Here is a 26,219-nt window from a genome sequence, read left to right on the forward strand (position 1 = left end):
AAAGTTTTGTAATTATACACTCTAATCATAAGCACTGTTCTCCTCTCCCTCAGTAAACTTTTGATCCTTTCAGTTAACTTCAATTAAACTTGACAGTCAGAGCTAACTGACTAAGCTAAAAGCGGGCATCTGGATAGAGATGCTGCACAGCCTGTTGTTCCCACTAATCAAGATTCAAACAAAGAAGGAATTTGATGACCAACATGATGACCAATGAACAACATGTGCAGAACAGATAGCCCTGCACTGGATATTTGCGCTTTGATGTGCAAAAATGCAAAGTAACACACAAGAAAATGCAAAGTAACAAGTATCCTTCGACTTACCTACGGAGTCTGAGCAGCTTCTCTAGCAGCAACACCGAATACACGGTGCTCAAAGAGTTGTCCTTAGGCTGTTTATTTGGGACGGCAAGAGCAACTGCTACATTTTTAGACCCACATCTTCCTCACCTTAAATACAGTCAGTTATGCTCCATTTTAAACGACTTTCCAGCTCCTAATTTGTGTGGCATCACACAGGGTTTTGAGGAAGGCAGATGAGCCTCACTGGGGGCCTTACTTGGTGCAGGGATCGCTTTGACCTCAGGTTAGAACTGTCTTTGTTACAACCCGGGCTTAAAAATCTGAAGCGCCGGACCCGGCTGCCATTGACTGCCCTTTTTTGCACTTGAAAGACAGCATTAGCCGCCGTATCACCCAATCAATCAAAGAGCCTTTTGCATTTGGCAATGCAAAAAAAAAAAGTTAAAGAGGCCTTAAAGTAAGTGTTAATTAGGACAAGAGCAAGCAGATGATTTTTCACCTCTTTTTCCATTGATATGGCCCTTCAAGAATATATTAGATTCATAAGCATAGTACTTTGGATATTATTGTTTTCTTTAATTTTTTGTCCAAATTATAGAAAAGGAATTTGAGACAGTGAGGGGGGGAAAAAAAGTCCATCCTGGGGGAAAATATTTTTGCCCCTAAAACAGCTCTTTTTTATTGTTGTTTTACAAAATTCAGAAATATCTCCAGGGCTGAACAGCTATTGAAGAGTTAAACAAAATATATTCCGTGGTATTTACAAGAAAGAGGAATTTCCATTAAAAAAAAAAAAAAAAATCAAACCTCTGGGGAGGAAAACCAGAATTCAATGAGCATCAGTAAACTCTAATGGTCATTTTCCGTGCCCCCAGCAAGTGCCGAGAGGAAGCCCACGCTTGTCCTTTCCTAACAGCTGCAAACTAGAAAGAAGAGGAAAAGTTAGCACAAATCTCGGAGCTGGTGGCAGAGAGGAAAGAATCTATCCTGTTATCAAACACTTGCAGAGACTGTACTCAGTCAGGCAGTCAAAAACACGCCTACTCAGATAAGGGTATCCCTGCAAAGAAATCTCTTGACACTGCTTTGACATATTTACGTTCTTCCCGCGATTATGCAGTTGCAATAATTTCGAGCTCCTCTTCTGACACTCGAACACAAGCCGGTTCCCAGCCCTCCACGGGAAAGGGAAAGAAAATGTTGCCCAAGGAAGTTTTCCAGCGGAGTTAGGGGCTGCAGCAGCCGGGCTCTGCCCTGCGCGTCACAGCGCTGGGGACACGGGGCAGGGCGGGAGCCCGAGCAAGTAGAGTTTCAAAGCCTTTGGAGTTTTAAGTATATAATTAATTTAATGCGATCTGATCAAAGATACTGCACCGTAGATCGCACACCCCTGAAGTTACAGTGAGATTATAACTACTCCTAAATCCTATTAGCCTGGGCTTGTTGGAAGATATTCTATCTAGAAACAAGATACAATCGGTAAATTATTTCTTCTAATTAATTCATTGAAGTAAACAGAAAATAGCCTGAGTCCTATCTGTCTACATCTCTTTGGAAGAAAGGCAAGGAGGCAAAAGAGTTCAACGAGTTTTAAATGGGGGAAAGGATCCCTGCGATGCAGCAGAGGAGCAGAGATTGCAGCATCCCTTGGAAATACACCCCACCTTCTGCAAAGCAGTCAACAACCATCGCTTGAAGCCCACCCAAAATCGGGTGGCTTGGATAACCTCTATCACAAGCCGAGGATGAGGAAATGCCTCCCACCTCCCCAGGTAACCTGCCCTGCTTCGGAGGTGCAGCCTCATGGCAGCGGCACAGCCTCATCCAGCCCCTCACCAAGCCATCCATCACCGTCCCTATAGCGGAGGTCCAGCCCCCGCCGCCCTTGTAACGAGGGTCTAACCCTGCGGTTCCTATAACGGGGGTCAAGCCCCCACCACCTTTGCAACGGGGGTCTAACCCCGCTGTCCCTATAACGGGGGTCCCAGCCCCCGCCGCGCCTATAGCACGGGGTCCACCCCCGCGGTGCCAACAAGCGGGTCCCGTCCCCACGTCCTATAACGAGCGTCCAGCCTCTGCCAACCCGCAGGGGCACTTCAAGCCCACGCGGACTCGGACCAAAGGTCTTCACCCTCCCGCCCCCATACCGAGGGGCTGTTCCCCTCGGAGCCGCCACCGCTCGCACTGCCCGGGGCCGGAGGGGCCGCCCCCGCTGCGATCCCCGACTCCTCCCGGAGCATCGCGGGGGTCCGAGTGGTTCCGCCCGTGGAGAGGGATGGGGGGCGCGGCGGGGACGGGCGGAGCGCCCGGCGGTGCCACTGCCCGAGCCGGACATGGGCCGGCGGTGTCACCGCATGGGCGGCGGAGCGCCCGGCGGAGCCCACGCGCGAGCCGCTCGGGGCGGGGGGCGTGCGTGGAAAATTCGTGGGGCTGAGCCGGAGGAGGAGCGGCCGGAGCCGGGCAGGGGGATGACAAGGGGGGTGGGCACGGCCCCGCTCGCAACTTTCCGCCGCGCCGAGGGACCCCGGCGGCCGCGCCGGCGGTGGTATCGTATGCAAATACGCATGCTGACGTCAGAGATCATGTGGTTTTTGGCGTAGATCCCCACCGATCGAGGGCTCTTTTTTTTTTTTTCCTTTTTTTTTTTTTTTTCCTTTTTTTTCTCCCGTTTTTTATTTTCCGCGGCGGGGCCGGGCCGGCGCGTACGTGCGTGCGCGCGTGGCGGTGCGCGCGTGTTTCCCCGCGGGCCGGCGCGGCGCGGGCGGGGGGCGCGCGGGGTCCCGCGGCCGCGGGGCTGCCGCGGCGGCGCGCGGAGCCGGTGCCGCTCCGGCCGGGACAGTCGGTGCCGCCGCCCTGGGCGCAGGTAGGAAACTTCCCAGGCGGGTCCGTGTGTGTGTCCCCCCCTCCGCCGCCGGCGGCGCGGCGCTCCCCGGCCGCCCCCCCTCCCTGCACACATGCACTCGCCGGCGCTGCCGCCGCGGCCGCTCGCACCCAACTTTTCTTCCCGCAGAAACTGTTCGGTTCCCGGGACGCCGACGGGGGTGGGAGGGCGGGGGAGACGGGCGCGGGGAGTGGGAGCCGGGAGGGTTGTTCGGGGTGGGCTCTTCATTTCTTTACGTATGTTTTTAATTTTTGGCCATGCAACCTTCTTCCCCTCCGTCCTCCTCCCCGCTCTCCGCCGCCTCCCGATCGCAAGTTTGGGTGAAGGGAGGAAGGCAGGAGGAGGAAAGCGCGGGGGGGGAGGGGGGGGAGGAAAAAACATGTCTACGTTTGTCTATGTCGACATCAGCAACACAAAATATGGCGTCCGCTTTCGACAGGGCGTTACGTAGAGGCGAGCAAGGCGATTTTGTCAGTGCGGTGTTTAAAAAGGAGCCGCTGGCTCCCCGGGAGGGGAGGGGGGGCACGGCCGCTCCGAGGGTGCTGCAGGCGCAGGAGGGGCCCGGGCGCCGCCGCCACGCGTGGCTCCGCGGCCGGACTTGGCAGCAGTTTGTTCTGATTTCATTTTTTTCCTTCTGCTTCCCCCCCCGCCGTGTGCTCCCCCGTGACGCCGTGGCCGTGGCGCGGGGGCCGCTGCCGGTAACTGCGGAGAGCGGCGGGCGGCACCGAGCCGGGAGCGCGGCGGGCAGAGCCAGGCGCTCCGCTCCATCCTCCTGCAGCCTCTGCCAAAGCCTCTGATTTCCTGTAGCCTTTTATTTTCCCCAGGATAGGAATATTTGGAGAAACTGGGCCTTTGGCACATTGAACCCACTTTTTTCTTTTTTTTTTTTTTTCTTTTTTAGGAGGGGTGACTTTCCCCTTTTGTTTTAGCTGGTTTCCAAAGCCATCACACAACTGTCTTTTTTCTTTGTCTCTCTCCCTTTGGGATGAGGAAGTCAGCAAAAGACACATTTGTCTCACCTCTTTGCTAGGAATAAAACTTGGAAGTGGAGTTGGGATGCTCCTGTGTGACTTTGGGGCATCCCTCTGCCCAGCTCTTGCCTGAGCTCTTCCCTTTGCACCTGGGAATCCCTCCTGAGGGAGAGAGCCTGGCAGGGGGACGCAGCCCTGATATTTCCCTTGGGATCCCCAGGCACCTCTGATGAAGGCTCCCCATCCTCTCTGGGCAGGTGCTTCTTTTTTAAAAGAAGCTTGTGGGGCCCTGCCGTGCAGGGAAATTCGGCAAAAGTTTTGGGTCAGAAGGTGGAGAGCAGAAAGGGGGAATGCATCCAGAGGAGTGGGAATGGGAGGGAAGAGGAGGACTTTTACTGGGTGGGAAGGTGACCTGGTGATGAGGATTTGTGGGTGTCAGCACCTCTTGCCAGCGGGTCCCGAGGCAGCAGAGCGGGGAGCAGCAGGTGAAGGTGATGGAGTGTGCAGTGCCTGGTGACGCTGCACCTCTGGCAGCACCGGGGTTCCCCCGGAGCAGCGCCCTTGTGCTGTCACCTAGGCAAAACTGCGCTTTCCTATTGGATTTTTTTGTCCCACGGTCGTCAGGATCCTAGTCCAGGAAGGGATTTTAGCACATCCTTCAGTGGAGCAATGACAGTCATCCCAACAACAAAAAAACCCCTTTCCAAATCAGGGCTGAGAACTAAAATGCCTCAACCCAATTCTTTTACAGCAAATGGTGGCAAATCACTGCCACTCTCTGTTTCATCATCCAGATCACCTGCAAATGATGCACGCGTAGTCGGTCAATGAGTTGTCTTTTTTTTTCCTAAACTATAGATTAAACTTTGTGCAAGGTTTGTCCCTCCTGGCTGGGGTTGGGATAGTTGTGCAGGTGTAGGTGTGACTGGCCGGGGTCTGATGTCTGTGGCATGTATCCTTACCGCGGAAATGGCACGTGAAGTGACACAGCTGTGTGCTGCCGTGGTTTTAGTAGACCAGTGGAGGAGTAATTTTGTTGGTTTAAGAGGTATCTGTGACCGAAGTGTTCTGCCAGCGTAATATATTCCTGTCCCGGTAAACCCTTTCTAATGTAGATGTGGCTTCAGTCTGTTGTAGGAACTCAGCAGCTCTTTGAAACACTGAATTGCAAATTGCTCTCTAGGTCAAGGAAAGCAAGGTACTGGCCAGCAGCCGGGAGAATATAAATGCTAAAAAGCCCATGCATTTTTAAAGTCGTTGGCCAGTCCTTATTTCACTTCAGCGGCTGTGTGCATGTTTATCCCCTTCCAGACTTGTGCAGAGTATCTGCAGAAATGAATGGCCAAGAGCTCTCCCGTGTTCATCTTCTTTTCTTGTGCCTGTGATGAACTCAGTGCCAAAAAGTGCTTACAGATGTGCATAGCTCAGTTATCAGCCCAAAGCCTGTGTGATTGATTACTTACCATCATAAAATGACATTTTTTGTGCCTGCCCACCCTAAAAGTTCCCCTGTCAGAGTTTCATCCCACAGGACATTTCTGCTGCCCGGGTTTGAAAGGAGTGCACTCATGACCGCTTTCTCTCAAAGTAACACTTTTCTTTTTCCTTTTTACCCTAGTTACAATCAACAATTTCTAGACAGTGTCTGTAAAATCAATAATCCATTACATGAGACAGCACAAGTTGGCAGCATCACATTTTGAGTCTTGTTTTTTGGTGTTTTTTTTTTCGGCGGGGGAGTTCTGTTGTATTTTTATTAAAAGAAAGAAAAGCTAGCATTACATTCAGCAGAGTTGCTTGATTCTTCTTACAGTTTCAAACCAGTCGCAAACTGGTGCAGGCTGGAATGAGAACATAGCAGATTTTGCTCATCCTTGTACAAGATGAAGATTTTAATGCCAGGCATGACATCACTGTGTTTGCATGTGCAACATCTTCGAGTTTTATTCCTTTTAGCTTTGTTCTTCACTACGATGATCCTCAGAGATATCATTTGAAATCTTCTCTGGTTGGGGTGTTTTGACCCGTGTCTGAATTATTTTCCTGCATGTCCGCGTAACTCATCAGTTGAAAACATCCATTGAAAATTAATCAAAATAGTATTTTTATTAGAATGTGTTTAGAATTAATCAAAATAGTATTTTTATTAGAATGTGTTTAGATACGAACAGTGTCACAACTGAATTCCCTGAGATTTTAGCATGGCTGTCAGGTTGCAGTAAAGCTGCATTTGCCTTTTGTGTGGACAGAGTGTAATTGTAGTTTCGACTTTCTTTCAAGTGTGAGGACAATTCAGCAAGTGTGTTTTTTTCCCTAAAAGTTGATGCAAACTGAAGGTTGTAACATGCACACCTACATGATGGTATCTGTTTGTATAGAAAGTAGGTAACAAACAAAAGTAGGCATTAAAATAATCTATAAAGGCTTTAACTTAAAGCCATTAAAGTAATTGCTGGCCTTCTGTCAAGTTGTGTTTACATGTGTTCTGTCAGCTGAAACTAATATTTGTGTTGTTAGTTTATTTTATCAAACCGGCAAAAGTAAGTAGGTCTGAAATTTACTGGATGTTGATGCCACGATTCGGTTCAGTCCCAGGGTAGCAAGAAGTTTGGTTTTGTGTTTGTTTTTCTGTAAAAGCTAGAAGAGCTGCTGATTTCCAGAATGTCATGTACACTTTTCATACAGGGTAGTATTTCAGATTTTGGTTTGCAAAGGTGTCGCAATATGAGAACGAAGGGAATTTGGCCCTTGGAAGATGAAGGGAAAAGAGCTCAGTTCCATCCTTTCCATCCAGAGGCAGTTCCGAAATCACCAGCCTGGCCCTCCCTCCCCAAAGCCACCGTGCCTTCGCAATTCAGAAGTGTTGTTTGATTGTTTTGTTTTTAAAAAAATACACTTTGGGTTGTTGCAAGAAATGATTTGAGTTTGGATAAAAGGCAGTTCGCTTGGCAAGCTTTTCTCTTTAACCGTGAGACCTAAAACTTGTATCTAAAATGAAAAGTGAGTTTTCTGTAGAAGGAGTTTACATAAAATGGCAGTATTTTGAGTCTGCTGGTGCAACTAAGAGATCCAGTCAGATTGAGGGATGTAGTTTTTTTCAGGGAAACGTGTGAAATGATTTTGTGTATTTAGGACTGAGGAACCTTTAAAAGTCTGGCTTTTAATTAGTGAGCAGAGGGAGAATGGCACAGGCAAGCAGAGGAGGTTTTGACACTGGTAACTGAAAGGGGACATCTAAGAAGTGTCCTTGAGGGGGTTTGTTGTGGTAGCCGAGGACATGGGTTGTGGTGCTGCATCCCCTGGAGTTCGTGGAGCAGAGGGCAGGTGCCTGAGCTGCCCAAGCGGGGCTGGCAGGGGGCTCGTGCGGCACTTGGCACAGGGGGGCGTTTGCCATCTGGAGGGGCTGACAGAGAAGAGAGGAAGGGTCGGGAAGCAAACGGGGAAGGAGGTGATCTGTAACGCCTGCGTGCTTAGAAATCACACGTTGGGAGAGGAAGGGGGGGATTTCAGTGAGTTTTGACAACCTTTTGTGCGTCAGCCCGGTGCACGGGGTGCGTGCGGGTGGTGAAAGCAGGACGTGTGTGAGGAATTCAGTGTCACTCTGGCAAAGAGACTACCTCTACGGTTTATATCTTCTGTGACTTGTGGCTCCCAGGCAGACTTTCCAGCAGGGACCTGGTCTAGCAAAGAGAAGCCTGGTCACCACTTGCTTGCCTCTCAGATTAACTTTTGCAGACATTTTGGGAGGAACTTGCAGTTCCCTCACCACTCCCATAGACTACACATTAAGCAGGGCTGTGGTCCAGGCTTACCCTTGGGCTCCTTTGCCATCTACATCGTTTCCCAAGCTCTGAAGTGATGCAGGTCTTCTCCGTCTTGTGCTGCCCTTAGTCTTGCAGATGGGGAAGTGCGAGTCTGCCTACCTCAGGGCTGTGCCTTGAAGGGCAGCCCAGCATCCATAGGAACACAGAACCATAAAAGGGTTTGGGTTGAAAGAGACCTTTAAAGATCATCTCATCCAACACCCCCTGCAATGACCAGGGACATCTTGCACTAGACCAGGTTGCTCCAAGCCCCATCCAGCCAGGCCTTGGCCACCACCAATGATGGAGCATCTACAGCTGCTCTGGGCAGCCTGTTCCAGTGTCTCACCACCCTCATAATAAAAAAAATTCTTCCTTATGTCCAGTCCAGACATACCCTCTTTGAGTTTAAAACCTTTGCCCCTTGTCCCATCACTACAGGCCTTGGTAAAAAGTGAAGATGTATATATTTCAGACTACTTAATATCTCATTACACAGGGAGCCCACAGCCTAGAAGTGCATGAGCACTTTGGTTGGGTCAGCATCATGACCATGCCAAGAGCTTGCTCCTTAGGTGAATTTGCTGGTTGTGGGGTTATCCTCCCAAGCCTACGCTTTGAGCTTGATAAGCAGCATTAGCAAAAAAAACCTCTTTGGTGGTGTGACAACCTTTCTGCTCATGAGTTTTGCCAATGCAGCTACATCAGTGACATGTCCTGCCCTGGGCTGATACATCCGCATGGTGAATGTCAGTGGTACAGACCTGACACGAGATGTTCCCATGCAGAGATGTCTGCTGTCATGTGCTTGTTCAGCTCCTGGTGTCTGCACATCAACACTCCTCTATGGGAGCTAAACTTGAGTTAAGCCTAAGTTAAGCCCAGTTTTCCTTGCAGGAGCAGGCCTTGGAGGCTCTAGGGCACAGGAGCGGCTGTATCCTGGCCGAGACACAAGTTGCTCTGTGCATGTTGTGGAGTTTCATCCAGGCTGGTGTTTTCCAACCACGGCATAGAGTTCAGTTCACATGGGAGACTCTTCCGCAGCCTGAAATTCATCTTCCATCCTGGAAAAATGTGGCAAAGCTGAAAAATGAAGTTATTTACCTTGTGTTACTCCACTTACTGTCCTCTTAGCTTTGGGTTTGCATGGAAACAATCTTGGCAAGAAGCAAGCTTCTGCTTCACTCTCTCCTTTCTTAAGTAAGATATATATATATCTGTATTTTTTTTAGTGTTATTTTTTAAGTTGCATCTTTTCAGTGATGTGGTTTACAGTGGCACCAACAGAGGGGACGATTTACTTCATGCAAGCAGTGGGAGGGGTGGGACGGGAGCTTCCCCCTCGCACTGGTTTCTGTGCTCCATCATGGGCCTGAAATCTTAGTTTTCCTTCCTTTTTTTTTCCCTTGTTCTTCCTGTCCTGACCTTATTTCCCCTCTTAAATGCTAAATACTTTTTTAAACTTGCAACCTCAAATTACCTGTCAATTTTGGCTTTTCTTTTGTTGTTAATTGTCTGTTTTTCCCACAATTTTCTAGTAAGTGTTAAAAACTGCGTATTTCGTTGGCTGGAGCTTAAAACAAACAAACAGAAACAAATGGAAAGAGTTTTTCATGCTTGTTTTGAGTCAATTACAATAACTAAAGAAGCCTCAAGTTCAGAATTATTTAACCTTTTGTCATGTCTCATGAGTGGAGGAAGAAGCTCTGTGAGCAAAGCTGTACAGGGAAAAATGTGATTCCGTTCTTTTTATTAATAAACACAATCTTGTTGTTTGTGTTTTGGATTTTTTTTAAGTAACATCCCCAAAAAGCAGGTTCTGAGCTGCTGCTAAAGACACCCTCAGAGAGGTTTAATAAAATAGTATTTCTCAAGAACTCAGTGCTCCTTCCCTTGCCTCTGATATATGAGTTCCTTTTCCCCACTCTCCAAGTTTTTGACAATTTGTTTGTTTGTTTAGTATTTCCAAACCTAATTGCATGCTTGTGAGTTTCAGTGACTTTGTGTTGCATTTCACTCAGCAGAAGTGGGAAAATAATTGCTCTTTTCAAAAATCTTATGTTCAAGGAGAAAATCCCAGAGTGAACAGTTGGAAGTAGTAAGTTTTGTTGGATTTCAAAGGGTGCCGGGTGGTTTTCCGTCCTCTCATGCTGGGGGAAGCCGGTACAAAGCAGCCAGCGCCGGCATCTCCGAGCTCTGCTGCCGGGCTGGCAGAGCGCCGCTGATTCACTCTCGCACGAAATAAAGTCCTGATGGTTCTGGCCTGAAGTGTTTTTGAGGAGATGCCTTCCCCACCCGTCTTCTCACCTCCCACCTCTAAAGTAAATATGTTTTGTTGTGGTGTGGTGTTTTTTTTTTCCAGCATCCTCTTCAGCAAGGACTGTCAGGCACCACAGGGAGTTTTTCCTTGTCTTTTGTCTCTCCAGAAACTGATTTATTTAAATGATATGCTGGGAGCATGCTGCTGTTACAGGCTTCGGTGCTTGCCCTCTTGCAGGCTTTGGTGCAGTTTGCTTGAAAATCGTGGAAGGTGAGGTTATCCCAGAGGATTGAGCTCCCCCCTGCAGCTGGGCGAACACCCTGCGTTTTTCTAAAGAGGGTCCTCTTGCTGGACTTCTGAGAAGAGCGGCGTTGGGTCGGATCTGTTTCTTTCCACATGATTGAAAGGCGAGGAAGTTGTTTGAACTTCCACATGGCTATTGCTGTTTCCACCTCTGAGGAGAAAACTGCTGCACCAACACCTCCTTTTGGCCAGCCAAAGGTGGTTACAGAGCCCTTTGTCACTCATTTATTTGCTTGACACCATCCGGCATCACTGTGGCATTTCTTGCAGCCTGTTACATTTATGATGCCACTTTTTATTACCATCATGTGATGCTCGGTACCAGGAGGTGTTGTGACATTGCAGTTGCAGGTTTCTGAGATCTGTTCCTTGTCTCTCATGACTGAGCAGCCAGGTTTTTCTTCAGGCTTTGAGAGTCAGAAACCCTTTAACCTGGGCCTTAACGTGAGGCATGGGTCTCCCCAACTTGTGCTCAGGTACAAGCATCTTGCCAAGGAAGGCACCACCTCCACTCTACTGTCATTTCGAGGGTTAGATTTAATTTTCTTTGGGAAGTCAACAATGGTAAGATATTCAAAAAGCTTCACGTGGGGTTTTTGAAGCAGGGAAGGTCCCTGGAGATGCTGCATGGCAGAGTCCCCGTGACGGCTGTGCCAGGCTGCTGGCTGGTGGCCACTGAGGACCTGCAGGATTTTGCTCAGCAGCTGCAGGTGGGAAGTTTCCAGGTACAGATGTGGTGATGAGCAAATGTCAAGCACAGGCAGTTTTGGAGGAAACTGCTGCCTTAGGGAGCCTTTGGTTCCCTGTATCTGTCTGGGATCCTCTGTCATAAGGAAGGAATAGGCTCCATGTGTGTTTTAAAGCAGTTAAAGTGACCAGGAAGACTGATGTGCTTGGAGGGAACTGTTTTCTTAATTGACTTGGCATGTTCTCTTTCTTTAAACTTAGAGCATCTTGCAGTTCTGCTTTTGTTAAAAGTTTTTACAGGATGCCCCCCACACATATCTGATGGCATCTCAGCTGTGTGCCTTGCAGTTATGTCGGGGAGACAGAGGTGATTTGGGAAATCTTGCACAAGGCAAACACAAGTTTCAAAATCCACAGTTAATCAGATACAGGAAGAAGAATATTAGCTCTCTAAAATATTTTGCTTTCAAGCCTAAATATACGTGAAGCCTTAAATTCTGTTTGCTTGTCCTGTTATCCTAGATCTTAGCCTTTATCTATAAGTATCTCATGCTCATGTTTTACATTATTTTTATGTGTTTACCCTCTGTGCGATCGTTCTGGAAGGTGTGTGAACACTCAGTGTGTGTCTGAGCCAGGAGAGGAGTCTCCCAAGTTATTACTTATGGTAAAAAGAACTGCATAGTGACGATGTTAGCTCTGGCCCCATCTTTTCTCTGGTAGCAGGTGAGAGCATCGAGTTGGTGGATTTAAAGTTAATCTCGTGAAATCTGAACTCCTTTTTGTTTGCTCTGCTCTTGCTTCTGTGTGAGCAGCAGACGGTTTCCTTGCAAAGTGCTGGAGAGCGAGTGCTTTCAGCCTCGGGGTCTGCAGCTCTGGGGTGCGGGGGTGACTGGGCACCACCACACTCCTCACCAGCTGGCCCGGTTTCCTGCTGGGCCCTTCTTACCTCTCCCATAAAATGTCTAGGTGACTTAAATACTTCTTTTTTTGTTTGTTTGTTTGTTTGTTTGTTTTAAAGCCACAAACCCCCATTTGCACCCTGTCCCCAGTTTAGGAGGAAGTACCGTGTTGAGGCCACATTTTGCATTTTTACTTTCTCTGCAGTACCCTCTTTCTTCCCCTCTGCCCCCACCTGCCAGTTCTCACCCTGCCATCCCTTTGGAGGGTCTGTCTGTGTCCCCGCACAGCGCCTGCCCCAGCAGGATGCTCCCGGGGCAGGGAACGCTCCTTTCGATCCACAGAGAAAGGGCTTTTGTGGTGCTTGATGGAGCGCTTCAAAATGTGCTATGAAATGTGAAGCACCCCCTGGTGTGCAGGGTACATTGCGAGGAAGATATTGGATATTTAAAATTAGAACTGCTGCATCCCAGAATCGGTGTGATGTGGTGGACAGTATGTGGTACTGTACGGCAAAGGATTTGTGGCTGTTTGGGAGCTGCTTTACTTACAGAAGGCAGTGGGCAGTGAGTGGAGATGGGGATTGCCACCCCATTTTGCAAATGGTGTATTTGCACGGGAAATCGGTGTGTAGCAGACTGCCGAATTCATACATGAGCCTCCTCTCCATTAGTTTCTGCAGCCAAGGTTGATATTTGATCATATTTTTCTGCTAGCTGCCTTGGACTTGATGCATCCTTTCATATTTGCCTCTTGCTGGCACAAGCAGTACCCCATGGCAGATGCAGCTTTTGCAGGACCGCTCAGACGGGCTCAACTCATTTCATTGAATGTGCTTTTGTTATTTTATTTTTTAACCTGCCTGTATTTTGTTCATGCCTGTGTAGATGGGGGGTTTATTTGTTCATTCTCGCTCTCATCCTGACCATTTTACTGAATCTCAGGGTGCTACTGTGTGTCACACGATCACTGTCATGTTGGATTTGGTTTGTGCGTCTAGACACTGCCATGACATCCTCCAGAAGAGCTCCCATGCCAACCTTCTGGCACAGATCGGCCCGGAGACCCTTCTTCTCCTCAAATTCGTGATTGCTGGTCTGCACAGCAGCACAGGAAGACTGTGATTTGCCACCCTTTATTATCAGTCTTTTACAACCTACATCTTCAAACACTCTTCACCTTTCGCCGTGGCCACTTGGCCTGGTTGGGGTTCCAGCTTGATTAACTTTTGGCAAGTGCGTGGATGGCTCTTGTCCCTTTTCTGTGTTTTAAAATCAGTAAAAAGTACTCAAAAAGTTAGAAACAACAAGCTTAACACACACTTAATACCGAAACTTTGACAATGTAGCTAGAGGAGGAGGAAAAAATATCAAGAATCTTGTTGTTTTTACTGTTTTGTTTGTTTTGCTTTGTTTTGAATGAAACAGACAAGTAATAGGAAGCTCATTATGAAACATTTGAATTTGGGTAGATTTTCTTTGCTCATTAAACTTTTTATTTACTTGTCTGCGGTTTTTAAATATCCGTTCTTGAATTATGTAAAATAGATGGTGTGAGGGTGAGGAACAGCCCAATGCACATCTGGGTTTGGCAAGGTTGTTCATACGTGGAGTTTCATCCTTAATGTGATTTAAATAGTTCAAGATACTAAAGTCTTTAAATCAAGGTTTATAACAACTTTAAGATAATCCCCACTTAAAGCATGAAGGAGTGTTACATGCTATGGGTTTTAAAAGGAAGCAATATACATTAATTGCTAATTATGTATTTTATTATTAAGTTCAAGTAGGTGTTGTGTTGTTTTTTTTTCCCAGGCCATGTTTGGCAAATGATAGTTTTAAATCTAATTACAGAATAAAATAATTACTTGAAATTTAACATAATCAACTTATTTTCTAGGTCTTAATGCAATGAGGATTTTTTAAGGTCACCTTTGATCTGCATTGAAAGTTGGCAGGCAGAGTCTTGTTTGAAGGCAAGCAAAGCCAAGGGCCAGTTTTGTTATACACTAGAAGATGATCACCCCAGGAGGTGCTTGTTGGAAGCCCCTATTTAGGTGGGAGTCAGGTGTTAATGGAGAAGTTTTTTGTCTCTTCAGTGAGTACTTGTAGATAGATTAGGTGAATCGAAGTTAATTATTTAACAAAGGGCCCAATGCTGCAGTTGCCTCTGACTCCTGCACTGCTTTACATCCTCTGCTTTGGAGGGTGGAATTAAGACTGTAAACTTGGAACTAAGCTTTTCTTTTCCTTTTATTCTTCCCGGTGAATGCAAGGCCCTCGACTACCAGCTTTGAGCATTACAGCCCAAACAGATGAAGTGCAAAACTTTTGCACTCCATGCTAAGGACACTTACATAAAAGGGTGGTGCCCAGATTGCATCCAAATCCCACTCAGTTCATGAGCTTCTCGAAGAACATGAGTTTGCACTGTCTCTGTCCACCTGGGGATCTTCAGGGAGTCTCTCTGCTACAAATCCAGGCTTTTTTTTGCAGACCCCTATCAGTTGTTGAGCAGAAAAAGCTTCATCTGTCACAATCCAGATGTGATATGAGCTGGAATCCAGGAGACCGATCATTCCTGGGGCCATAGGGGCCAACCCAGACCACTTTCCAGTGCATTTGACTTGTGAGATTGAATTCCTGCCTGCACTGGTAGAGGGGTACAGACTAACCCCTTCATGGCATCAGTGATGGGGATCTTTCCTCCACACCCTGTTTTTATGAGACCAGTAGGAAGCTGATGTCTTGCCTGACAACCCCTTCTGTGAAGAATTTTTTCCAAATATCCAAACTAAACCTCCCCTGGTGCAACTGGAGGCCATTTCCTCTTGTCCTATCACTTGTTACTCAGGAGAAGAGACCAACCCCCTCCATGCTACAACCTCCTTTCAGGTAGTTGTAGACAGGGATAAGGTGTCCCCTCAGCCTCCTTTGCTCCAGGCTAAACAGTAGCTGCCAAGTGCCCTTTAGCAAAGCTCCTGGCAAGTGGGGTTACAAACAGTGATGGCCAAGGGACACTTCCTGCCCCCTGGCTGCAGGGGTGCAGGCAAGACAATGTCAACTCAGAGTTATGAAATAATAAGCACAGCAAAAATACCTTTTCACCATTGTCCTCGCAGCATGCAAGACTGAAATCACAGGAGCTGTTCTTTGAAGTCAGCTGCAGCTGCCTAATCGTCTCGTGAATTTGGCTTTGAACAAGCAGCTGAGACCTTTAAAAGACCCAAACCCCCATTCTTTTTATTGGCATTTTTACATATGTATGACTGCAGGGTGCACACACGCACCTGCACATCTGCACTGCATGGTCCTACCTGGGTAAGTGTTTGGGGCATTGCACCTGTGTTTAAGTGAGGTGCAGCACTGAGGCCTTTGCACTCCTGCAGATGTGTCTGGACCATCAGGACAGTGAGTTCAGACCTTTTGCAGTGGTCTCCATCCCTGCTGGTTGACAGCAGTGGGGCAAGAGGGTCAGGTGTGGGGTCTGCTGCGGGTCCTGTGATCAGCTCCTGGATCTTGCCGCCATGGGGAGGATTTGATAAAAGGATCAAGCTGTTCCTTTGCATTATCACATTGTAATGATTGGGCAAACACTGCAGTTCTTGTCTTGCCTTTACGTCTGAGATCAGCAGCAGCTGCTTCATTAACTATTAATGGCCTGCTCATTAATGCTGTAAAAGGCCAGGACCAATCTTGCAGATTTTCTGGACTCTTCCCCTGAAATATTTATGACTTGCTCACTGTGCAAAAGGGCAAGAGCAACAGCAGAGAACATGCCTCCAAGTTTTGTTGAGCATTATTAAAGAGCTCATGAATATTATGAAGAAGCTGGCATCTTCTCTCTTTTTTTTTTTTTGGCTTTCCAAACTTGAACTACACATCTGGCTGTAGGGGTTGAATGAGCTGCTGGTTTGGTGAAGCACTGGTGGCTCTGTTGGTCCCTTGGCAGCTGTTACTCCAGGCAACCCCCTGTAACACAGCAGACTCATAACCAGACTGACCTAGTCTAGTGTCTGGTCTTCTACCTTCTTAGTAGAGTCTTGACTGATTTGCTTATGATCTGTAGTTGCTGTAGTGCTTTGCATCGTGCTCTACAAGCACAAAGGTGTAAATGGTACCTGTGGGGAAGGTTTTGTTACTCTCGTTTAACAGATGAGGAAACTGAGGCACAAAAGTTGAATGGTGTTCCTGGAGTCAGACAATAGGAAGCCAGTAGAGGTTTTGCCCAAATCTGCAATGCTACTTTTGATTTAAGTGTGGTTAGTGTAAAAGAGGGGAACACTAACCAAGCTTCCTCTGAAGTCATTACTACAAGTCATTCCTGTCCCATCCCAGACAGAGCTCGTAGGTGCTTGCTGAGAGGAGCATGGACTAGTGCTTTCCTTGGGGAAGTGGCAGTTGTTTTAGTACCAAGAAGCATCAGGGAAGCTATTTTTTCCCCTCCATCCAGATTTTGGAGATAAAATTGTATTCTTCCCGACTCTTACCAGCAACAGAGAGTCTGTCCACTAAATCCCAAATGCAGCTTGGCTGGTGGTGTGCCAGGCAGATTAAAATCTATATTTCTTTCCCACAGCCATCTGCAGAGCAAACATTAGTGTAAATACATGTGGGAGGCTTTTTTTTTTTTTTTGTAAAGTAGGGAGATATGCTTTAAGGCGAACAGGTATGACTTCAGAAATGAGGACCGGTCTACAGAGTTAAACATCTTTTTCATGTGCAGCTGCCCTTCAGAATAAAAAGGCTCCTGTGTGTTTGGAAGATGCAGGGTGTGTCAGAAATGACCAGCCTTTAATGCTGTTCAGGCTTCTGGACTTGCAGATAGCATCAGAGTGGAGCCAGGTGGCCAAATAGGTCCTTATCAGGAGCATTCTCTGGTACAACTTTCTCATTATTATTTCTTACAGGGTGTGAATATTTTATCCCACATCATATCAAATTACAAGGGGGTCCTTGCTTTCTCTCTTGGAGCCATTCCTTTTAGTTGATGGGATGAAGTTATTATGGATCCAGGGCAAAATTTCAAAGTCTTGTCCTTCACCAACATAGTGTTTAAGGGTTTGTCTTAACACCTTAATTTTATACTGCTACAAGGTGAAAAGCCTACTGAGGTATCTTGGTGGTAGCCATAACGCATTGATAGAACATGGCCATATTGTGTCTTGTATGACTGCAGCAGGCCCTGGTGGGACTCCATTGTCACATTGGTCTCCAGGAATATCCCAGCAACATGCTTGAATGACATTTGAGTTTCCCCTCAAAACTAGCGTAAGTGTCTCTGGGGAAGAATTCGGGGACTCTGCGGCTTCAAGAATGGCATCCAGATCTTGAGCGATGCTTGTCACTCTTTACTGAAGCTATTTCTCCAAAAGCTGGAAAATGGGTACATGAAGGATTTGAGTCTCTCTCTCTTGGCTGGTGCAGCTCTTCCAGAGACAGCTGTAGCAGAGGCTGCAGTGCAGATCTGCCTTATATTTTAGTTACCAGTGGTGCTATTACGTCTCTGTCTGTAGAGCTGCTCTTTTCCTGTGGAAGATCTGTGCCCTCGTCCCAGTAACAGCATGAAGCTCCACATAAGTTTTGGGAGCCCTTTCCTTGCTTCTTTCTTGGTAATTAGGAGGAGTCTGCCCAAAACAGACCCTGTTACTTCTCTCTGAGTTTGGGATTGAATCACAAGGGAGGGATGTTGCAAAATCTGTGTTCCTGAGCAGAGGGAACAGCAGTGTAACTCCAGATGTTGGGGACTGTGTCTTATCTCTGCCAAAGACATCAATTATCAAGTATCAATGATGTGAGAAAATACAGCGATAATTAACATTTTCAGTAAGTAGAAACTTACTGTATCGCATGAAGTGACTGGAAGAGGGAGGGCTTTCCTGTAGAAACATCAGCTTTCAGTTCTTCGTGTCATAATGTGAACTGAAAGACCTTCTGGCAGCAGAGGAATTCCAGATGTGTCTTCTGCATGGCACTGAGCTGTGGGTTACGTTTCCAAGGAAAAAACATGTCTGTTCGCACTCTTGGGCAGATTCCCCACTTCAGTGCTTTCAGACTGAGGACTGGACTCCACTTCAGAGGATGCTGCAACTCATTATTAATTTTCTTTTTCTGGTGGCGTAAAGTCCAGCCTTTAAAGTGACATCTTGGCATCTAAGTGATCACTAATTCACTGTGGCTTGAGGATCTCCAGCATTTTTGGTAGAAATCAGGCTATATGCCTGTTTGCCTTGTATATTTGGAGTGTTACCCAGGTATGGAAGTGTTAGCTTAAATTTTCATGTGTGTTTAGATCAGTGGGTACTCCAGCCAGCAGCCGCTCTGATTCACAGTAAATTCTTACTCTGAAAATTGTTATTGAAGCCTAAAATAAAGAGGAAGAAAGGGCAAAAGCAGCCTTGTAGTTCGTGGATAGAAATGGGTGAGCAGGTCAGCCAGCCAAATAAAATGGCTTCTGTTTGAGTCTGGCATGAAGCTGTCCTGCAAGGCCTGCTAAACTTGGCCTTTTCAGAAGGGTTTAATCGTCCTTTGAGATGTATTAGCTTCTCATTTTTGCCACTGATGCTGTTCAAGTATTGTGCTTGCTTTGGCTTAAGCAGTGCAAAGTCACCTGGCGACTGCCGTGCTCACATAGTTGGGTTCTTCTGCACTAACGTGACATGACGGGGCCCAAACCAGTGCTCATCTAGAGTTTGCATATCAATGAAAACTGTCCTGTTGGGCTTTGTATAAAACCATTTATTTCATGGCATTAGCATCCTGACTCTTACTTGACAGCATCCGATGGTCCCTGCCTCCAGTGGCTTGAGGAGCTCTGTACGGAAAGGCAAAAAGGCTGAATTTTGTATTGCAGCAAAGCTGTTCATGTATGCTGGGAAGTTAGATCACATCTTGTCTTCTTCTGAAGATACCTTGGGGTTAAGCTGTGCTATGCTGTCCTGGCCAAAAAGCATGGAGAGGTGTGAGACCCCAGTGACATGGCCATGTTGGCACATCCGCTGGGAAAACCACCTGTTCTCCAGCCTGTGAGGGACTTCAGCTGGGCTCTTGTAGACCAGGGCTTTGCTGCGACAGCCCTATCTGCCATGTAGTGTTTTGACAAGCTTAGGCAGGTATTTGTCTGCTGCTGGAGCACTTCTGGGGTCTTCTTTCCTGTAAATTTTTAAAGGGTGTTTTCAGAACCTCCTCAGTAAAACAGAGGAGAAAGGCACATTTTAACGTTGCAGATCTTCTCTCATTGTACTCCTTTGTGGGGTGGTTCTGGTGTTCCCCCTGTGCTCCGGAGCAAGGCATGACAGCTGTTACTCTAGCTATGTACCATCTAATGCTGGATAATGTTGCAAGATCCAAAAATAAAAAGTGGGAAAATATGCAGACAGAAGAAACAAAGCACAATTTTACCTCTTGAGCAGAGCAACCCCCTTCCCTCTTCAAGCACAGCTTCACCCCCAGAGCCTGGAAAGATGGTAACTCGGTTGGGTTTTTACCACCTGCTCTGTCTTCCCACACTGAGTTTTAATCTTTGGCTCCCTTCAAGAACTTATGTTGTTACACTGCTACTACAGGTCCTGTGGTGAAATACTGCTCCCCTCTCCCTCCTCAGCCTTTTAGAGTTATGCATTTCTTTGCTCAAGAAAAACACCTTGAGGTCATCCCCAGACTCATTGGAGAAGCAGGGAAGAGAACAGTTTATAGGAGTTTATTTAATGCCGTCTCTCTTAAAATACAAGCACCTGCTATGTGCTTGCTTATTTTCCGTCCCAGTATTTGTGATACAGGAAAGTTTTGTTACAAGTATTAAGTGTAGAAGCACTGAAGAACAAAAATGGTTTGTACGATGTCTGGTAAGGAATTAAAACCTCCTCTCCCATAGCCTGGCTGGGACCATACCCTCTCACCTCTCCTTTCCTTTGGTGCACCCATGTCCCTGGCTTATGAGTTGCTACCTGAATAGCTTGGCTTCTTGGCACAGTATAGGACACAATGATTTCCAAACAAGTCCCCAAGGATGTGCCAGCTGAGTGCCACAAATGGCAAAGGCCACATCAGACCTGCGAGTCTCTTATTTGTTTACTTGTATGTTTAAGGTTAATTTATTGCCTTGGGCAAAACTAGAGTAGTCATTCAGTTTATTGGAATTGCCCAAGTAAGTCTTGGATCAGATAAAAGTCTGTTGAGATGCGATTATCAACAAGAAAGCGTCGCCATCTTGGCCTCCATGAGGAATGTGGGTTCTGACTTGAAACAAATGCATGGCAAGGTTGTGATTTCGGCTTGGTTTTCTCCCAAAAAAAAGAATGGGAAGTACCTCATCTTTCATAACAGTCTTTACCCACCACACCCCCCAGTGAAACTCAGCATTTTTTCATCCTGCAAAGGGGACACAGAAAATTACTTTGCTAGAGCATGCTACAGTCAATACGCAAACATGCTATGGAGGAGCTGAGCCTGAAATTTTGCTGCTCTCCAGCAAATTTCCTATATACATGTGCCAATTCTCGTCATAGCCATGGAGAGCAGGGATGCCCGGCTTCCCAGGGCCTGAAGCTCTCATGTTTAGCCTGTTCCAACAGATCACAGGGCCTCAGTTTAATGTTCTTAATCACATCTCATTTCCCTGTTCCCTTTCTTCTACGCTCTCCCTGCAGCCAGGAGCTCACCATTACTGTAGGAATTCACGCCAACATCCCAGCATTCAAAAGCAACACTTGCTATTTTTACCTGTTTATTGGCGTTTTTTTTGGAAGCAAAATGCTCAAGACAAAACAAACAAGTCAATAAGAAAAGCATTTAAATGAATGTGCAGTCATTATAAGTGATATCAGGGTGGAGGAACGCAAACAGGCCAATCCGTGGCTTGATGCTTTTAGCTCTCATCCCTCTGGTTTGTTTTTAATTTTGAGTGCAAGAAGGGGCAAGTATTTGACCATATGCTTGCAAAATGCTGGTTACACATGTCTCCCAAACTGTGTTGTCATAGTAATGGTATGTCATGTGTGTATCATGTTTTGCCGTGCTGTGAATGTGCCCGTGTGACTCGAGACCTTACTGCGTTTCCATCTCGTGTTCTTCGTCACCAGTAACAACCATTGTTTCCAGTCAGTTTCTGCATCCATTCTGAATAAATTGGAAGTGTGATTTCATTTCAGTCAGTGCCAGTCGGAAGTTCATACCCTGGGAAATTAGGAAGGGTATTGCAGGAAAAACGTTAAGCATGTGCTTAAATATCATTGATGTTGATCTAGTTAAGGGTGTTCTTAAGTCTTAGGAGCTATTGCCAAGTGTTGGTCTTAATGGAGGGTTCTGAAAGAAGGGGAATTGATCTCCACTTGCAAGGGCCCTAAGATGGAAGTGCACCTTGAGGGGAACAATAATCAGCAGAAGTTGTTGCTGATATTGCTGTGCACATTACCTTGGTTATACCTTTTCATTTTCCAAAGATAAGGTCCTTTTAGTGTGATCTGAAGATTCCTTCAATATTCAAAAGTGTTTTTTTTTATCCCATTGTGATTTGTTTTCCCTTATTTTTCTTGTCGTGTAGTCGCCTTTGCAGTTTTAACAAGGTTTTGAAGTTAACACTACTTTGAGGTAGTGATATCTGGGCCAAAGAGGTTCACACCTCTTTGGTGTGAGCAAGTTCTTGTGATTTTGGAGGAGGAAGGTCTTGTGATGAGGATGTGGAGGAGCACAGAATCAGGGCTCCTAGGTCCAGATTCGATCTCTGTGGCTTTCCCTCCTGCGAGCCTTTGGCAAATGAGAGATTAATGCAGACTCCATATAACCATCTTTAAAATAGATATCCCTTGGGAGTATATGGATTAATTAACATTTCAGAGGCGCTTTTGAGTTCCTTTGATAGGTGCTGCAGAAATGCAAAAGGGTTATTTTTCTTGCTAGACATAGTCTGTCTGAAGGATGTATTTTAATGATGTTGGTTTACCACCTAAGAGCTCTTTTTCAAATGGAATACTATTTAACTTCTTATGTGTGTACTAATATGGTGTTTTACTGCCAGTTTTAGCCAAATAAAATATACAGTGTCTGGACCAAGACTGGATTTGGTACCTTCATGTCATGAAAGCTCGTGCTGATAATTTGCCAGTAGCCTCAGGGCTCTGATAGTAATTTGCCAGATGCTATACAGAACCTAATTTGCATCTGTATTTACATAAATGCTTTAATTAAAATTATATGCACCAACCTGAGATAGATGAGCAGCACTGCCTGCTATTTGTTAAAATTCCTTGAAAATAGAACTCTGCCTTGGCTGCTTCTTGCCAATCATACGACTTGACAAGGCTATTTGAGATACCGACTAGAAACTTGAGAGACTTCTAGTTAGGCTCTGCTGCAGACTAAGAAGCGACCTTCAGCTTCTAGGACCAAATTCTGCCTTTAGCAAGAGAGGAGATTTCAGCATCTTGATTCTAGGGGTGAGATTTGGTCTGTGGAGGCTCTAGATTTAGGGTCATTTTGTGCTTCTTGCGGACCATGTCTGCTTTGTCACACATGCAAGATGTGAAATCCCACTGGGGACAGTAGAAAAACATTTTAAATACAACTTCCATGAAGAATAGACTTTTTGAGCACTGTTCATCTGAACAGAGTGTTACAAAGCTGCTTGTAGGGCAGAGCTCTCTGAAAGGGATTTCTGGGCCCAAGCAGAGTCCTCTTTTTGAAAGTGGGACATGTGAGAGCTCATGGCCGGGTTTGAACGAAGGTAGTAGAGTCTCTGGCTGAGGTTTATACTTAGAACACACATTTAATCTGGAAAATGCAAGTACATAAATACAAATAAATCAAAGCCCAAATTCAGCCTAAGTTTTGCAATTTGCCTTTGGACTGCAGAGGATGTTCTGGTTGATGTCGCTGTGCTGCTTCCCAGTTATTCAGATGTAGTAAAGTCTTGCAAAGGGAACAAATTTAGTGCCAAAGTTATGACTGATTTCACAGACAGCTTTGAAGATACACGAAGGACAAGCTAAAGAGGGCCATAACAACCCTGCCTGGATTTGGAGGGTTGCTGAGCTTTATTTAAAGGTTTTTACTTACCTTGCTCTATACAAGATACTTAAAAGATGGTGTTTCCCTCGCTGAGAGGTTGATTGTAAGTCTGAGCATCACTGCTTGCTTTCTCCAGTGACCTCTGACTGTATTTTCTTGGCCAGTTTGAGAGAGGCCAGTACAGAAAGGGCAGGTACTGGTCATTGTAGGGGTGATGTGGTGCTGGGGCTACCGTCCGTTCAGCACTGGGGCTCTGCCGGGGGGACATAGCCAGGCAGTGCTTTGCACTGCTGGGACATGATGGTCTCAATCAAGCAATGGGTACAACAAAGACAGATTAGCAATCTTGCAAACTGCAGCCTTAATTTAAACTGAAAAACGACAAATAAATCTGAACTATCAGTCTCACTTTACCTCATCCATAATGAGAGGTTGAAAACATTTCCCGTGTTAAGTTCATTATGGCAAGAGGGTACTCTTGAGAAGGTGGGGAAGGCAGCTGAAGGAAAGCAGCTTTTCTGTCCCCCGGTGTGAAGGAGAGGAGGGAATGGGACTGAGTGGTCACACGATCCTGCTTTTTACAGTCACAGAGTGGAGTGAGGAGGGAGGGCAGCGCAGAGCTCAGCTCCTCGCCGCTAACCGAGTTTTTCCACGTGGGGGGACCAGATGAAGGTGAGGGTCTGGGATGTGGTGCACAGGGAAAATAAAACAAAACAAAACAAAACATCCCTCCAGGGAAAGTGTCCTGTTAGGGTGGGGTATGTGTGTGTGTTAAAATCTCCTCTGCAGTTGCCTCGCGGGCAGGGAGGTCTATCAGCTGGTTGTCCCCGCTCAGCCCAGAATGTTGGAGTTTGCAACCCTGTTTCAGCACTAAAACAGCCACTGGTTTCAATTTGGACCAACATCCAAGGTGTTGGTATTTCTGTTGCTACCAAGTTTGGTGCCTCTGTCTTTCCCAAGGTGACCTCTCGGTGTGTTTTGAGGTGGGAGATCAAGCCAGGGAGGGGTTTCTTTGAAAAATCATTGTGTCTGTCTGATTTAAAAATTCACCACTAATGCCTTAATTGTACCAAGCGCTGTAAGTCAGCCTTTAATCAGCCTCTGCGTATTTTAAGAATCATGCCAACCATTACTGCCTCAGAGATACCTGGAGATTTGGTCCAGAGAAGCCTGGCCTAGTTTTTTTGGGGTTGCTAGCAACACATTTTCATTTCCCTATTTAACGTCAGCTTCCCCAGTCTCGTTTTTTGAGGTGTTTTCTTCAAAAGATCACAAAGCTCCGAGCAACCAGTTAGTGCATGGGGGAAGAGAGAAGTCAGGGTGTAATATAGCAGTAATTTTTGCAATTATAAGTATACTAAGTATATTAAATATATTGTCAGCCATGGATGGAGTATGGTGTGGTGGGTGCTGGAAGGAGGGTCACCCTTGGGCGAGGGGACCTCCGGCCCTGCCATGGTCAGGACAGCTCGCTTGTCTGCAGCTCTTTGGTTATAGATGTGCAACGCTGGAGGCAGCATCCAGCAGCCTAGTATAGGGCTGTCACTGTTTCCCTAATGAAGACAAGGCTTAATTGGATAAAATTGCAGAGAGAAAATGTTGGGGTTTAATAATTTGCGTATCAGAAATCATTAAGCTGTTAGGCTGGGGGTTTTGTTTGCGTTACACAGCTGGTGTAGTGGAAATGATTACTCATCTTGCTATCCCAGCTCTTCAGACTGGGAAAACAGAACATAAAGAGGCTGAGGGATCCATCCTGATGATCCTCTGGATCTTGAGCATGCCAGACGGGCATCACAGAGCCAGGAAAGAAAAGCTTGGCTTACTCAGACCCCTCTGGAGCTCTGACTCAGAAGCACATGTACAAATGGCCCCACTCACCGTGTCCCCAGGTCCCTGCAGAACAAGGTCTTGCCAAGCGGGTGCCCAGCTTCCCACAGCACACTTGCTACTCAGGTGCCTGGGCAATGTGTTGTTATTCCAAACGTAACACCACGACCAAAATGTGCAAAAAGCCTCTCTCAGAAGCAAAAGGACTCCATCCTGGCAAATCACTTGAGAGCTCTTTGTTTTCGCCAAAAGTTTATTAGACTTACCAACCACTTTATCTTTTTTTTCTGCTGACATTTGGAGTTGCAAGCGAATTTTCTGAGTCGCTCCTGGTACAGCCACCTGTTGGTAGGCATCCTCCTGGAAGTGTCCGTTCTCCATTTCCCACCTGTGTGTACAAATGAAGTTGATTTGAGACCTTCAAGATGTCTGCAACAAGTCTCCTCCTCCTAAAAGAGGATCCAGCCCTTTGTTACACGAGGCCAGTTTTTATTTATTATTTCTGTTTCAGAGCACCTCAAGACACAAATTGGAGTTGATGAAATGACATAAAACAAAACTGGAGGCTGTGACAAATAGTTCATTTTCATGGAGGAGAACTTGGCAGAGGAGCAGAGAAGGGGAGGGATGAATTAATGGTAAAATGTGTGTGTGAGTGTTTTTGTCTCAGGTTAGCTTTCCTAGATGTTGTCAGCTGTCTAAGTTTTGCATGCCTAACAGCAAAGGAGTTAAATAATATTTAATAAAAATAGAAGCAAAATGTGAAGAGGGCATTTACTGAATTTTGAAATCAATCCAGATGTTCTTTCACTGTTAGTTAGACTTTATTATTAAAAAAAAAAATCTACCTTTTTGATTTGGAGTCACCCAACAAAACTAATCCTTGGCTCAGATTGATGTTTGACTTAAATTCTGATGCTCTCTTTTTCTTCTTTTTAAACTAAAAAAACCTTAGCTTTAAAAAAATGATATGGTATTTGCAGAATCAGTAGAAAAGCTGACCCAGATAAAAGTGCGCAAAAATTGGTTTCATGCCCTAGAACTTTTCCTATATGCTTTTTGATGCAATGTATCTGATCCTTCAAAAGGGAGGTAACATACAATGATCTCAGCAGCTTTGAAGAATTGTTCTGGAAGAATAACAAGGAGCACTGGAGAAACGAGTGTGCACGTGTACCTTTTTTTTCCTCCTCGTTAAATATATCGTGAGACAGAAGAAATTAAAGTCATGTTGCTGGTTATGTGGAAGGATAGGATAAATTTTGTGTGAAATCTG

General features: G+C 46.1%; 1 protein-coding gene across 2 annotated transcripts in view; it reads left to right on the top strand.

Moving 5' to 3' along the window:
• The first annotated feature begins 2,951 nt into the window (after window positions 1-2,951).
• Window positions 2,952-26,219, top strand: part of ZHX2 (zinc fingers and homeoboxes 2) — a 75,067-nt gene continuing 51,799 nt past the window's right edge. For both annotated transcript variants that reach the window (XM_065054346.1, XM_065054347.1), the window contains exon 1: window positions 2,952-3,168. The gene's annotated coding sequence lies outside the window, so the exon portion shown is untranslated. The remainder of the gene's footprint in view (window positions 3,169-26,219) is intronic.

The sequence above is a fragment of the Columba livia genome, chromosome 2 (assembly GCF_036013475.1).
Source record: "Columba livia isolate bColLiv1 breed racing homer chromosome 2, bColLiv1.pat.W.v2, whole genome shotgun sequence".
In the NCBI taxonomy this organism is placed as follows: Eukaryota; Metazoa; Chordata; class Aves; order Columbiformes; family Columbidae; genus Columba; species Columba livia.